This window comes from Tenrec ecaudatus, chromosome 9 (assembly GCF_050624435.1).
Source record: "Tenrec ecaudatus isolate mTenEca1 chromosome 9, mTenEca1.hap1, whole genome shotgun sequence".
NCBI lineage: Eukaryota > Metazoa > Chordata > Mammalia > Afrosoricida > Tenrecidae > Tenrec > Tenrec ecaudatus.
In genome coordinates, this window is record NC_134538.1 from 69,077,556 (window position 1) to 69,092,223 (window position 14,668).

Genomic DNA, 14,668 nt, shown 5'->3' on the forward strand with positions numbered 1-14,668 from the left:
ATTTGCTTATGCACCCGTTTGTCTTCAGTGATAGTGTCAGGGAAGGTGAATATCTAGCACCTTTCATGAAACCTGTATCGTATCACAATGACATGCAAGTCTCCAGTGACAAATGGGTGGTAGCTGTGCATGAAGCACATTAAGTGGGGATTTCCTGCATGGAAGATAAGAATTCTACAACTGGACTAATCACCCCCCCAAAAAAAAATCATAGTAGAGGCTCTCAAATAGCTATTACAACCATCTGCATGCCTTGTAAAGATGCAGATTCCTAGGTTCTACTCCAGATTTCTGAACTCCAGATTTCGCACATAGGACTTGCGTCACTAAAGAGCCATCATCCTCTTCTAACAACTTTGATGGAAGCCTAGACTCGCACCAGTTGGAAGTGAAGACAATGCCTTTTTAAGTTCACAGCTCTTTGAAGGTTTCCAAACCTGGACGATTAACAGAATTTTCTAAAGAACTTTGACCAAACTGCAAACCAAACCCATTACCATTGAGTTGATTCTGGCTCCTAGTGACTGTAGAGGGCAGAGTAGAACTGCCCCACAGGCGTTTTGAGACTGCACATCTTTATGAAAGCAGACTGCCACGTCTTTCTCTTGGGAGTGGCTGATGGGTCCAAGCCACTGATCGTTAGCATCAAGTACTTTAACCACTGTGCCTCCAGAGACTCACAGGGACCCTACGGGTTTCTAAATTTCTGAGTTCCACTTGTTTAGGCAAACATAGGAATAGGTATTGTTGTTGTTACTGTTTTCTACATGTAGGGCTTTGACATGTATAAAGTGTTTGATACACTGTCTCATTCGATTCTCACAGCAATTCGTAAGTATAATTTTACTTTATAGATGTGAGGGCTGAGTATATGTCATAAAAACTGCAACTGCATTTCATTAGCAAGACTGTTGTTACTGTTGCTAGGTGCCATCGTGTCCATCCCAAGTCACAGGCCACACGCACAGCAGAATGAACCATTGCCCGGTATGGCGTCATCCTCCCATCTGGTTACACTGAGCCCATTGTTGCATCCACAGCGGTGTTCTACTTAACCCAGCATGATGTACTTGTCCAGTAACTGACAGTTCCTGATAGCACATCTAAAGTACGTGAGATGAAGTCTCACTACCCTCACTTCTAAGGAACATTGTGTACTTTGTCCAAGATAGATTATTGGCATCACTACTGCTGAATTATCTACGAATAACCAAAAGAATAAGAAAGCTTAATTCTAAAATTAATCTTCTTGTTACATATTCTTATTTAAAAATTCATATTGTATGTATAATTTATCATATTGACTTAACTTTTCTCAGATGCATTGCTAAGTGGTTCTTAGACATCCCCACAATTTATTCCCATGTGCTCTGGGATCCTCTATTACTGAAACATTTAAAGTTATGAGAAATATAACTTTATATTTGAGATTTGTAAATACAAATTAAAAATGAGACAGCATTGTAAATCCCCAAGTAGCATGTTAGGGGATATTTCAGATATTTCCTATGAAGATATTCTTTTGCAATATGATGTATAACAGAACTGAACTCAATCAAACTTTTATGAAAAACCAACTCTGCACAATTTATCATTTACAAAATATTTCATAGGGGAGCATACAGCCTCACCTTTCTCCCAAGGAGTGACTGATGGGTTTGAACCACTACCCTAACAGTTAGCAACCCAATCCAAATTCTACAGGGATCCTTAAAAAACAGCTGTTGCATCCAATACTGAGTTACACTATGTGCCAGGTCGCCTGCTGATGCTTCATATAACGGTCCTCAACTGCACTGACCACTAAGATGTGAGTACTGTTATCATTCGCATTTTTCAGAAGAGGAACAAGAGGCCAGGAGAGTCTCAGTCACTTGCCCAAGATTACACATAAATGGCAGAGCTGAGATTGCCAAACCGGGCAGTGTGATACCAGAGCCCACAGACTTAACCTCTATGGACTGTCACTCCTGGGAAAATAAATACATGAATTCATAAGATTTTTTAAGGAAAAAATGAGTGCAAAGAAGATACAGCACAGAAAATAGTGTTTCTAGTTAAATTAGTCTCATTGATCAATAGTTGCTTCCTGTCAGACAGTGATAGCCTCATGGTATCACTGGATGACACCCACATCTTTTTTAATCTGGGAGCAAATCACCCAGATGAGCTCATGTACTGGCTTGCCTCCTTCCAGATGCCTGACTCTGGGGGAGCTTCTTAGCTCTGTGCCCCAGCTTTCTTATTTATAAGCACATGCCATCCCTAGCAGATTATTGGGAAGATTGCTGCCCTTGGACAGTGCCTGACAAGCAGTGATCATTCCAGCAGCCGTAGTCTTGGTGATGATATTGCTATATTAAAGGACTGCGTGGACCTTCCCACGACATTCTAGGTGATATATGATTGGAATAATGATAGACAAGGAACATCCTTCTTTCTGATTAAGAACATCTCTATACTTTGACATAGCAGGTCCTCCCCACCCCCATGCATTTATATTTGCCCAACAAAGTCTAGATAGAATACCATAGGTAAAGCAGATCATCCTCAGAAAGGAGGTCTCAATCATAAGCTATAGGAAGAGCTACCCATGAGATGGGCTCCTATGGTGATTCCTTGATTTCTAGGTCCGTCCACGTCCATCAGATGTTCTATTCATGATCTAAGTCTCAAGGTAAAGGTTGAAAACATATTTCAGTAATGCCCCAAATGTACCTTGTAAGTCATCTACACACACACACACCACAAGAGCAAAAAGAAAGAAAGAAAAAAATTTTTCAAGAACTGTAACTCAATTGCTTAAAGGCAGTAGAGCGTATGTTCAAGTTGTGTCTGGCCTGCACTGTGTGTGTGAGTTTCGGAGCGGGTTCCGTGTTGGGCTGCTAGCTGCAAGGTCTGCAGTTTGAAACCAGGATTCACTTAGTGGAGGAAAGGTGAGCGTTGGAAACCCACAGGGCAGTTCTACTCTGTCCTGTGGGGTCATGATGAGTCAGAATTGACTCCATAGCAGTGAGAATTAGACAACTTGTCTTCTTATTTAGGAGCCCAGAGGATGTAGTGGTTATGCCTTGGGCTGCTAACTGCAAGGTCAGCAGTTCACAATCACCTGCCGCTCCACAGAAGAGAGATGAGGCTTTCCATACCCATAAAGAGTTACAGTCTTGGAAATGCCCGGGACAGTTCTACTTTGGCCTATGGGTCCCTATGCCTTGGCTTCGATTTGATGGCAGTGAGTTTTGGTACCTGGGGGCATGAATAATTAAGCACTTGTTAAGAGAATGAATTCTGTCTCTGCAAAATATTCTGTACTGGTGGCTATAATCCTATTTGGGAATTTGTTTCTTTGTTATGTTAATAAACCTGTACTGCAGTTGCAAATCATTCTCTTTTGGGATATAGAAGAGATTAAACAAGCTAGTGAGCAAACTGATGTGGGGGAAGAGAAATGCTGGCAACATGGAGACAGCCTCGGAGCAGAAGCTTAGAAGAAACAAGAAACCTCCAGAACTGACAGAGAGAAACACTTCCTTCAGACCTGTGAGAAAAAACAATTCTGTGTGTTATAACTGGCGGTACCACTGTTGGAGCAGCATTCAAACTCACTGCTCTGGAGTCAACTCTGATTCATAACGATCTTATAGGACTGGGTAGAACTGCCCCTGTGAGTTTCAGAAACTGCAGCTCATTATGGGAACAAGGTGGTTTTGAACTACTGACCTTATTAGTTAGCAGTGCATCCCGTAACCACTACCCCACCAGGGATCCAAACTAGGTAACTAAAATAGCATTCCACTCCTAACTGAACTCACCCACAGGTACCTTGGAAGATAGGCCTGGTGATCCCGGCTTTGACAGTGTTTCTTATAGAGCACAGTTCAATTTGGCAATGCATGGGGTAGCTGGGAGATGGGATTAAACTGATGGCAACTGACTTGGCTTTATATATCCAGTAGCTACCTTTCCCAAAATACCCGAGTAGAGATTTGTATAAACTCTTTAGTTGGCTTATGAGCCATGTGGTCCTTCTTATCTTGTCCACTTTGTTTTATTGAAAGATGGAAGTTGAGCTGTTGGGTCATAGGTAATGTTGATGGCAGGCCAGTTGGGCCATGACTCTCTGATAAAATTGTGGAAACGGAAATGGCCTCCTGATGTCTGTCCCTACCCCTTCCATGTGCCCCCACATCCTCCCCTAAGTCCATTTTCTCCTTTTCTCATCCATAGCTTCTCCACTAATACCCACCCAGAAGACATAATGATGAAGACCTTTAAATGGAGCAGTTGGTCTATGAAATCAGTACTGAGTTCTTAATGAGAGTCCCTGTTAACTACAAAGAATAAGGAGACAGAAATGCAAATTTCAGAGACCCTGCTCTGTTGCCTGTGACGAGCTCTTGTCTTTCAATTTGACAGCATGTTAGCTCATCTTAGGGAGAGCCCTATTTCCTAGCAACTCAAGAGTGCAGGCAGCCTACTGTTCAGCTGCCCAACGTCTTTGATCTCAAGTGGAGTCAGATATTACGCGTTATTAGCTATTCATTAATCAAGGTGCTGATTATGGCCTCATTAAATATTGCCTCTTTGATAATCTTATTTTCTTCTTAGCACTGAAACTGGTGAGCAAATTTATTAACATTGCTTTCAAGATTGAGCTAAATCCTCTGAACTCTGAGAAATTGAGCTAATTTGAATTCTGATCTTCTGCTTCAGTCATTTTCAAGAGAGGAATTTCAGCAAGAGTCAAAAATAATCATGAAAGAATAAGAACTTCTATAGGTCTAGGATCACAGACAGGATGGCAAGACTTGCCTTTGTGAAGTCACCAGTTAGTGGTTGTATTTCCCCATGTCTAGATTTTATACTTTTATTAGTACCGTTGCCTTTCACGTGAGCCCTTCCTGAAAAGTTGGCTCACATCAAGTTGCTGAGAGAGGTGATTTAATAACTAACACTTGTCTTTTAATGTGTGTGGCATTTTCTTTCTCTTTTTTTTATAATGAAGTTATATATACTTATCATACTTTAATGAGCCCATTCAACAATCCAATGCCTGTTTAATAGATATTAAGCACCTTATCCATAAGATTTTTCTTTTTAAAAATCATCTTATTAGTGGCTCATACAACTCTTGTCACAATCCATACATACCTCTATTGTGTAAAGCACATTTGTGCATTCATTGTCCTCATCATTCTCAAAACATTTGCTCTCCACTTAGGCCCCTGGCATCAGATCCTCATTTTTCTCTCCCTCCCTGCTCCCCGCCCATGAACTCTTGATAATTTATAAATTATCATTCTGTCATATCTTTCCCTGTCTGACATCTCCCTTCACCCACTTTTCTGTTGTCCGTCCCTGAGGGAAGAGGTTTTATGTAGATCCTTGTAATCGCTCCCCGCTCTCTACCCCACCCTACCTCCATCCTCCTGGTATCACCACTCTCACCATGGTCCTGAAGGGATCATCCACCCTTATCCATAAGATTTTCATTGATTATTTTTTAGACGTAGATTACCATGCCTTTCTTTCTAGCCTTTCTTGTTTTGGAAGCTCTGCTGAACTGTCTGTCATGAGTCTCCCTGCTGGGATTTGAAGTACCAGTGGCTTCACTTCTCGCATCACAGCAACGTATAAGCTAAAAACACCTACAACCAGCAACTATTATCTTAAGGTATTTTGCCAGACCTGCATGACCTTATTAATAGAATCACATGAATTCAGTATTGCAATTAAATTCAGGACTACATTGATGGGCCCCCTGCCTGGTGACCTTGTGCACATGTTGGTTTGTGGGAAATTTTGTTTTCAGTTGCTGTGGAGTTGATTACAATTCCCAAAGATACCACACTTTATAAAATAGAACTACCACATATACTTGTGTATAAGTTGAATTTTTCAGCACATTTTAATGCAATTAAAATTAGGTGCCTCTGCTGATATTCAGGTCGGCTTATACACGAGTATATATGGTACTCTGTGGGGTTTTCTTGATTGCAGTCTTCATGGAAATGGCTTGCCAGGACCTTTCTTCCGTAGTACTTCTGGCTAAGACTGAGCATTTTGTACCACCCAGAGCCATTTTTAAAGAATTGTTCTTGATGCATGCTGTTGAGTCCATTTTGACTCACAGCAACGCCATGTGACAGAGCAGAACTGCTCAACGGGGTTTCTTGTGCTTTATGTTTTGTGGGGGCAGGTCAGGTGGTCTATTCTCTGGGGAAGCAGTTGGTGAATTGGAAGCATGCTTTGGGTTAGTTGCTGAGTGCTTAACGGCTACACCACCGGGGCTCCTTCTTGCAGACATTGAAGCCAAAAGTCCTTCACTGCCAAGTCAATTCCAACTCATAACTTATAGGACCGAATAGGATTGCCACAGAGTGGTTTTAGGCTTGTAAATCTTAAAAAAAAAAAATCAAAATTATTTTTTATTAATCATTTTATTGGGGGTCTCTTACAAATCTGATAACAATCCATCATTCAGTTGTATTAAGCACACCTGTGCATATGTTGCCATCCACATTTCCAGAACAGTTTCTTTCTACTGGTGCCCTTGGTATCAGCTCCTCTTGCTTCCCCTCCTACCCTCGTGAATCCTTGCTCAATTATATATTATTATTGTTATTTTGTGCGTTACATGGTCTGTTGTCTCCCTTCACCCACATTTCTGTTATTCACTCCCCAGGGGGTGGGATATGTATCCAGCCTTGTGATGCGATCCCCCTGGAGGAAGACTATCACATCTCTCCCCTGCAGAGCAACAGGAGGCGTGCAACCTCTGGCCATTCAGTTAGCAGCCAAGTACTCAACCACTGGGCTATTGATGCCCTGAGCTTAGGTTCCTTCCAAACTGTTGCTTTCTTCTAAACATTTTGTCCACAGTTCAGTCAAATCAATGTTTCAACCATAGCTTCCTTGTCCTGGGCAAAAGTGCTGGCTTATAGGTGGGGTAACAAAATCATACCTCTTTACTGGCTCCTGAAATCATAAGCGTAGGATTTACTAATATTTTACTAACATTTACTAATACTTTAATGTTTCTAAATTTCATTTGCCTAAATAATACATAATCAATTCTTAAGCCACATTCATTCATTGCTATTAAGTAAAACCTTGTTTTTAAGCTCGATGCCTAGAGGTGGTTTTCCACAGCTGTAGAATTTTAAGTCGCTGCCTTTATATTGTATGTGTAATTTTCTTACTAGAAAACCAGCTCATTTTGTAGAACATTGCCTGTAACTCTTCTGTGCTCTTATCAGGGTGAAGTAGGAAATTTTGGTGTCAGAAGCATTTATAATAGATCCTTTGACACACAAGGTCCTTGGGTGGAACAAATGGTTTGTTTACACTGGACTGCTTATCTAAAGGTTGGCGGTTTGAGCTCACTCAGAGGTGCTGTGGAAGAAACATTTGTCAATTAGCTTCCATAGAGATAACAGCCAAGAAAACCGTATGTAGCAACATTTCTACTCGGCAACACATGGAGTTAACACAGGAATCAGAAATGACTGAATGAAAAGGGATCTTGGGTTGTTATTTAGTAGTGTAGTGAATTATAACGTGGGCTGCTGGCCACAAGTTCAAAGGTTCAAGCTCACCCACTGTTCCACAGAAACCCCCAGGGGCAGGGTGGTGCTATGAATTCTACGTTGGGCTGCTAATAACAAGATTTGGCAGTTCAAACTACCAGCTACCCTGTAGGAGAAATATGAAGCTGTCTGATCCCCTAAAGATTTACAGTCTCAGAAACCATAAGTAGAATCACTATGAGCTGTAATCAACTGGATGCCAGTGGATTGTTAGGTTTAATACGTTTGAAGCTGTCCGTGGTGCTGAATATAGAACCGTGAACTACACCTGTTGTGAATCACTTGTCTTACCCACAAGATACATGTATTACAAATAATGAAAGAATGAGTGTTACTAAGGGTTAGCCTGCCACGAAGCAATCTGTAAACATATTTAATTAGGTCTGGAATGTAATTTCCTTGCATTGACTAAACAAAGGAATCTGAATTACTCCATGGTGCCGTGGCTGCTGCACTTATTCTCCGTTTAATTAGATTTTGACTTTCACTGTAATGCTTGCAAGGGGAGGTATGATGAGCAGAACCCACAAGAGTAAGAAGCAATATCTTTGAGCTATGACTTAGCACAAGAATAAAATGCGTTTTTGACTAGGAACAGAGATTCTCAGGCCTTTATAAAAATTTTTTCTGCCTGTATATCATGTCTGTGTACCTGTATTCTCACGATGAGACCCAGATGACCCTGAATTGTTTTTTAGACCTGGCAGGAAGCAGAGATCTGGGGACACTATGCCCTGTTTCCCAGTCCTGTGAGAGTGCAAGACCCCAAGGGAGCGAGTGGGTGGGAATGGTTTAATGAGAAAAGAAGAGCAGACAGACTCCCTTGGGCTGCGTGGGCAGGAAGTGAGGCCTGCGCAGATGCCGGGCTTGAGTAACACCAGCACCTGATACAGTTGGAAAAAATAAAGATCCTCTGATCAATACCAGAGCCACATTATTATATGATATGCCAGGGTGAAGATTTGTGTAGGTGGTGGATCCTTTTTGGATCTCATCCAAAGAAGAGTATTACTAGGCAATCCAGACAACTTAATTATAATAAACTTACTTCCCTCCTGTTGCCATATGCTACAAGGAAAAGTGAGCTGGGAGATAGAATGATGAGTTTATTTTGTAGAAAATGGCATGAAGTACGAGAAGGGAAGAAGGTAGGCCTGCAGGGCTATTGGGTAAAGGATCTGTTTTCGGTGAGCATGCATGCATCACTCAAGAATAAATTACTGCCATCGGAATTTCCCAAGGCATCTCGGATGAACTTCAGATTCAGTGAGATAGAAGCAGGGCTATGAGAATGTATCTGTCATTTTAAAGCAACTTTGTGGTTCCTATAAACCAATGATGCTCAAGCAATTGTATTAAAATTGGTTTTGTGCAGCAACAAGTATAGGATGTTGTAAGTGAGGAACAGCTCTTTAATGTCAGTTACCTTTTATATTCAGGCAGAAGTTTAGATGAAAGTCCATCTTATTACTGAATGATTTATGAGACTAATACACATAGGACAAATCTAATAACTTTAATAATTGGAATGTATAAAAATCATTAAAATTGCCATCCTATTTATCTGCTAAAATCCAACCATCTACTTAAGCTATTACTCTATAATTTAGAATTCCTATTACTTTTTTAATATTAAAAAATTCTCTTCTGAATTCTGTTCTGTACGTATTATTTTTCAAGTTTATTGTTTGACTCTGGCAAGATGAATCCAGCATATATATTTGATTAGAGTAAATGCTCTATATGGGATAACAAGCTCCAAGGAGATTTATTTTTCAAAGAAAAATATATTTAACTATTTAAAGAAAGAATTATTTCCTTCTCTTGTCCTGGAAAAAAAAGAGAGACTTAATTGTGGAGTTAACTTGTCATGCTATAATCATGAAAATCCTTTCCCCACTACTCTTTTGCTATTTCCAGAGACTCTGAATAATTCTGGTGACTCATAGTCAACAATTGCCAGCGATGGCTTTGCATTGCTTTCTGTAGAGAAAGGAAAGGGACCACCATGCCCTCCTGAGTCAGAAGTGTGGAGCCCTTCTCCAGCCCGATTCTGAGACTTCACGGAAGAGCTATGAACAGGAGAGCCAAGTCCTAAAGCAGAACTGAAGCCAAGAGATGTCTGTGGATTTTCGTTTCATCTTGTAAATGTGTGCAGGCATTCATGCTCCACCATAGCAGAATGAGTTAAGGATGGTAAAATTATGGTCTTGCTTCTATGCCTTTTGCCCCAGTCCCAAACTCAATAAATGAATTTTCCAAAGTGATGCTTGAGGTATGGTCTGTGGCTTCATGTATCCTAGTCAAACCATTAAGTAACCCCCTGAGCTCTATGCTTAGCCATGTTGAGAAATGTAACATTTGGGTATTCAAATTCTTCTAATTGCACATTAGAATTGCTGTTGACTTTAGATTGGTTTGAGATTAGATCCATCCAGGTACATTGCCTATCTGTAATGTGATAGCTACTATTTCAGACATTGTTCTTTCAGAATTATCTTACATATAGGGCTTAGTTAATTACCTTCAGTGCTTCTCATTTCTTCCCATCACTCTCCACTCTTTGCTGATTGCTCAGGGAGGCGCGTGGCTCTACAAGCCAGGGAACTCTAAGGAGTGACAGCTGTAAGGGACCCTGTTGCCTCCTGAACCATCACAAAATAACATGTCACTTTTTAACAATCCCCTACTTGTTCTGCCTCCTGGTGGTGGTGTAGTTACGAGATTCTGAGAGTTTCATGAGCTTCAACCACTAGTCTCTCCTTCTCTGGGGAAGAGTGGTGAAAATGGAAAGATAGGCAGAAGCAGTTAGGCCAATGGACAGGGAAATATCAGTCTCTGCAATCTGAACCTGCTCCGAAAATGATCCCTTTTGAAGATATTGGGTAGAAATATGGAACAAAACTGAAAATCATGAAAGAAACCAGGCTTACTGGTTAGCTAGAGACTGGTGGAATCTTTGAGACTATGCCCCTTAGTCACCCTTGAGGTCTGAGACTGTACTCCCTTTCATAGTAGAAGAAACCAACCACTTTAAGATCAAAGGGACAGCAACATTCAGAGGGTTAGGAAAGAAGGAATACAGGAAGAAAGTGGAATAAGTGACGGTACCTTCAAGGGATTACAATGGACGAGATGAAATAAAATGTGGACGGATTATTGAATGTAAGACTTAGGATCTCCTCTGTAAACCTTCACTTTATAGTAAAACATTTTAAAAACTCATAAAACTGCCCATTTTTAGTAGCCCTGTTTTAGCAGCCTTAGGAAATGAAGTCACTAACCATCCAGTTTCTCCATATCTTTTCCAAGATGATTTTCCCTCCCTGAAATGTTTTGGTGTATGTTTTTTAGTACTTTTCTGGTTCCTAACTCTATTGGACGTTTTTGTTTTTTGAGAAGGTGGATTTCAGCCTTTACTGCCTTTCAGCAATTCCACCACTGTTGATGAATGACTGCATCTGGCCACTTAGGCTGTGGTAACAACGCTTCTATGACTTTCAACAATGGGTGTTTATTTCACACTTGTGAAAATATGATGGCCAACTATACTTAAGTTCTCTGCACTCTAGGATTCAAGCAACAGTAGCTTCAATGGCCATACATTTCAGCTTCTTATGGTCTCATGATCTGATGAGATGCAGAAACTGTCACATAATTGATGCTCAGTATGGAAAAGACCCGCTTGTTTCTTCCTGGTCTTCTTCCTTTTCACGTGAGTTTTAAGGACCATGTGCTAATTCTTTGCCTACTGTTTCTTTGTAACCTCTTTAGCCTCTCCCTTTCCCAAGCAGTAGTCACCAACATTTTCTCTTTGTGTTCTGCTTTCTCTCCCTGAAAAATAGTTTTCTCTTTTGGAAACCAACCGTGATTCAATTTTCATTCTAGCTTGTGGGCAGTTTGCCTTTGGTTTACCAACATAGTGGAAGCCGATAGTTTTGTCATGGTGAGGTATTAGCAAGGAAGTCAATTATTTTGAACTTTGATGATTTATGTTCTGGTTTGATTTTTAATTCTGAATTTAAAAAAATGCTCTCCCAATGCATTGCAATCAATTTGATTCCAACTCATGGACACCTTATAGGGCAGAATAGAACTGGCCCAACAGGTTTCCGAAATGACAAATAAAGATTTCTACCAGAGTAGAAAGCCTCATCTCTCTCCCTAGAAGTAGTTGGTGGTTTTGAACTGCTGACCTTGAAATTAGCAGCCTAATATACCACCAGATGGGAGTTTACATGTGCCAGCAAATGATATAACTCTTTAAGTCTCATTTAGTAGGACCTGGGCCTAAAGAAGATGCCCTGGTGAGTTGTGCATCAAACTGCTAACCACAAGTTCATCAAGTTGATCCCACCAGTGGCTCTGTGGAAGGAAGATGAGGCATTTTGTTCCTGTAAAGATTTTCAGCTTAGGAAACCCAAGAGACAGCTCTACTCTGTTCTGTAGGATCACTATGAGTCAGAATTGGCTCCGTGGCAATGAGTTTGGTTTGGTGTTTTTATTTGGGCCTACAAAGTTGCAAAAGTAGCTTGACTTGCCTTTTTTTAACTTTTTGTAGCTTGACTTCAATAGTGTTTAAAAACAGAAAAGAAACAGCAGCCACCTCATCTTAACATTACCTAGATTTTATAGAAACAATGTCACTGTAGCTGCACTGAGTCCCTGGTGTCATGGTGGTTCAGTGCTTAGCTGCTAGCTAATGGTCAGCTTATCACACCCACCAGCCACTCCATGGAAGAAAAGAGTCTGCTCCCATAAATGTGGCTATGGAAATCCTCTGGGGTAGCTCTACTCTGTCCTCCAAGATTACCATGATTTGGAATTGATGAAACAGCACACAGAAACAACAACAATAACATAATAACTACATTATGCAAGTGATGGCATAGTGTTTACGCATTGGGCTGTGGGATCCACATGGTCAGCAGCTTGAAACAACCATAAACTCCATGGGAGAAATACTGGGCTTTCTACTCCCATAAGTAATTACAGTCTCACAAACCCACAAGGGGAAGGTCGCCGTGAGTCAGCATTGACTCGCTGCCAGTGAGTTTGGTTTGGTGCATGGAAAATACTCTCTCCTGAAGTCTCTTTTTGAGTGAAGTAGTGTTTTAAAAGAAAATCTCTTTGCAGCATTCCCTTGTGTTGAAAGTTAACCATCTTATGAAAGTTGAAGGGCGTTTTGTTTTTCCCTGAAACTCTCAAAACACACTGAAGAGCTATGTTTTTATTATGGGCCATTGAGTCATTAACTGTGTGGTTGTTACTGTATGCCGTTCAGTGAACCTTCTATTCAAATCGACCTCGAGGCAAAGAATAGAATTGCCCGATAGTGTTTCCAAGAGTGTACTCTTTCGGGTAAGTCTCTCCTCGGGAGACTGGGGTATGTTTTAACCAGCAGCTTCTCACTTGGCCAGCTGGGCACTGAATCATTGCTTTGCCAGGACTCCCTTTGAGCGACTCTAGCAGAGCTGAATGAAATAGACCGGTACTTCTCATTGCCATGTATTAGTTAGATATTTTAGTTCCTCTACGAGAGTCAGTAAATTACTATCGTGGTAGCATTGTCTTTACTTTTTGGTAAGCACTCAGAACTGTTTGTTGAATTGAATATGATTAGTATATTATTAACTGCAAAGGGCTACTTCAATGGCGATCTGAGAGAGTAGAGGTTTAAGTCCATCCAATGGCTCCTTAGAAGAATGGGATAGTGATTTACTTTAGAAAAATCAGCCACTGGAAATCCAATGGAACATAGCGCTCTCTGACACAGATGGGGTTACCATGAGTCAGAATCAGTTTCAAGGTAATTAGTTTATTAAATTAGCTATATTACTGTTGAACTAAAAGTGGATTCATCTGGAATTTCTCTGTGATTTTATTAAATTATTACACAAAGTATGTGTAATTTTTATATATTCAGTTGCAGTGTCATATCACTGTTGGTCCCTAGTTTTACCCCTTATAGCACCGGCTTTTTCTTATACCCCTTATACCACTGTTGTTTTCTGAGCTCACCAGACTGTCTGGCTACAGCCAGCATTGGAAGCTCTTGCCTGAAGGCTTTCTGTGTGGGGATGCTGGAGAATGAATGCTTCCCACCCCCGAAGTACCTTCACAGGAATTCCCTTGCCCTTAGGTAATGCTATGGTTTTCTAGGACTGCTGTATCAGGAATATCTCAAGAGAAGAAAATTATTTCTTATCGTTCTAGAAGCTTTATGTGCAAATCAGGATACCAATCATGTTAATTCCTTCCGTGTTAGCATTGTAGACATTTCTTGAATCCTTGGTTTGTAGAGGGTTGTCACATGGCATCTGTCTTCCACAATTTGTGCTTGTCTCTGGGTCTGATGTGCTCTTTTCATAATTAAGAAGTGATTAAGTTTAGGACCCATCTACACTGGTATTTTCTTATTAGCATAACATTAGATATCTGTGAGTCACTATGAATCTGAATGGACTGGATGGCACCTAGCAACAATAGTTGCATTATGGAAAGAGATTACATTATGTTACTCTACATCCACAAGAATTCCAATGTATATTTGGTGGGAGGTGGGGGGAGGTATGACAGGTAGGATATTCATATCTCCTAGGATTCCCCACCAGACTGAACTCCGGTTCCCTACAGTGGTAACTTGCTATGTGATGTATATGTCCTGACTCTCTTCCCTGTTCTATCTCTTTCTTCGAGTCCCTTGTTGACTTTCCCTGGATCAGCTATAAAATAAATCACTCATGATCTAATTCTAGTCCTGGAGTTTCTACAGGAATCCAAATCAAAATAAGCATTCATATATACCAAGATTTACTATAAAACAATTATTCTAACTCAGTATTGTTCAAAAGAAATAGTGTACAATGTAAATTTTCCAGTGACCTTTTTAAAAAAAGCATATATTACCTTTAATAATATTTAATGCCACATATCTGAAATACAATTTAAATATGTAATCAATAAGAAACGTGTTCATTAGATATTTTATACTAAGTCTCTGAAATCAGATGTAAATATTATTCTTACTGCCCCTCCTTGCCCTCCACTGCTCACTACTGTCAAGCTGGTTCTGATTC

General features: G+C 40.4%; 1 protein-coding gene across 2 annotated transcripts in view; it reads left to right on the forward strand.

Moving 5' to 3' along the window:
• Nucleotides 1-14,668, forward strand: part of AMPH (amphiphysin) — a 245,605-nt gene that overhangs the window by 122,634 nt on the left and 108,303 nt on the right. The window lies entirely within an intron of this gene.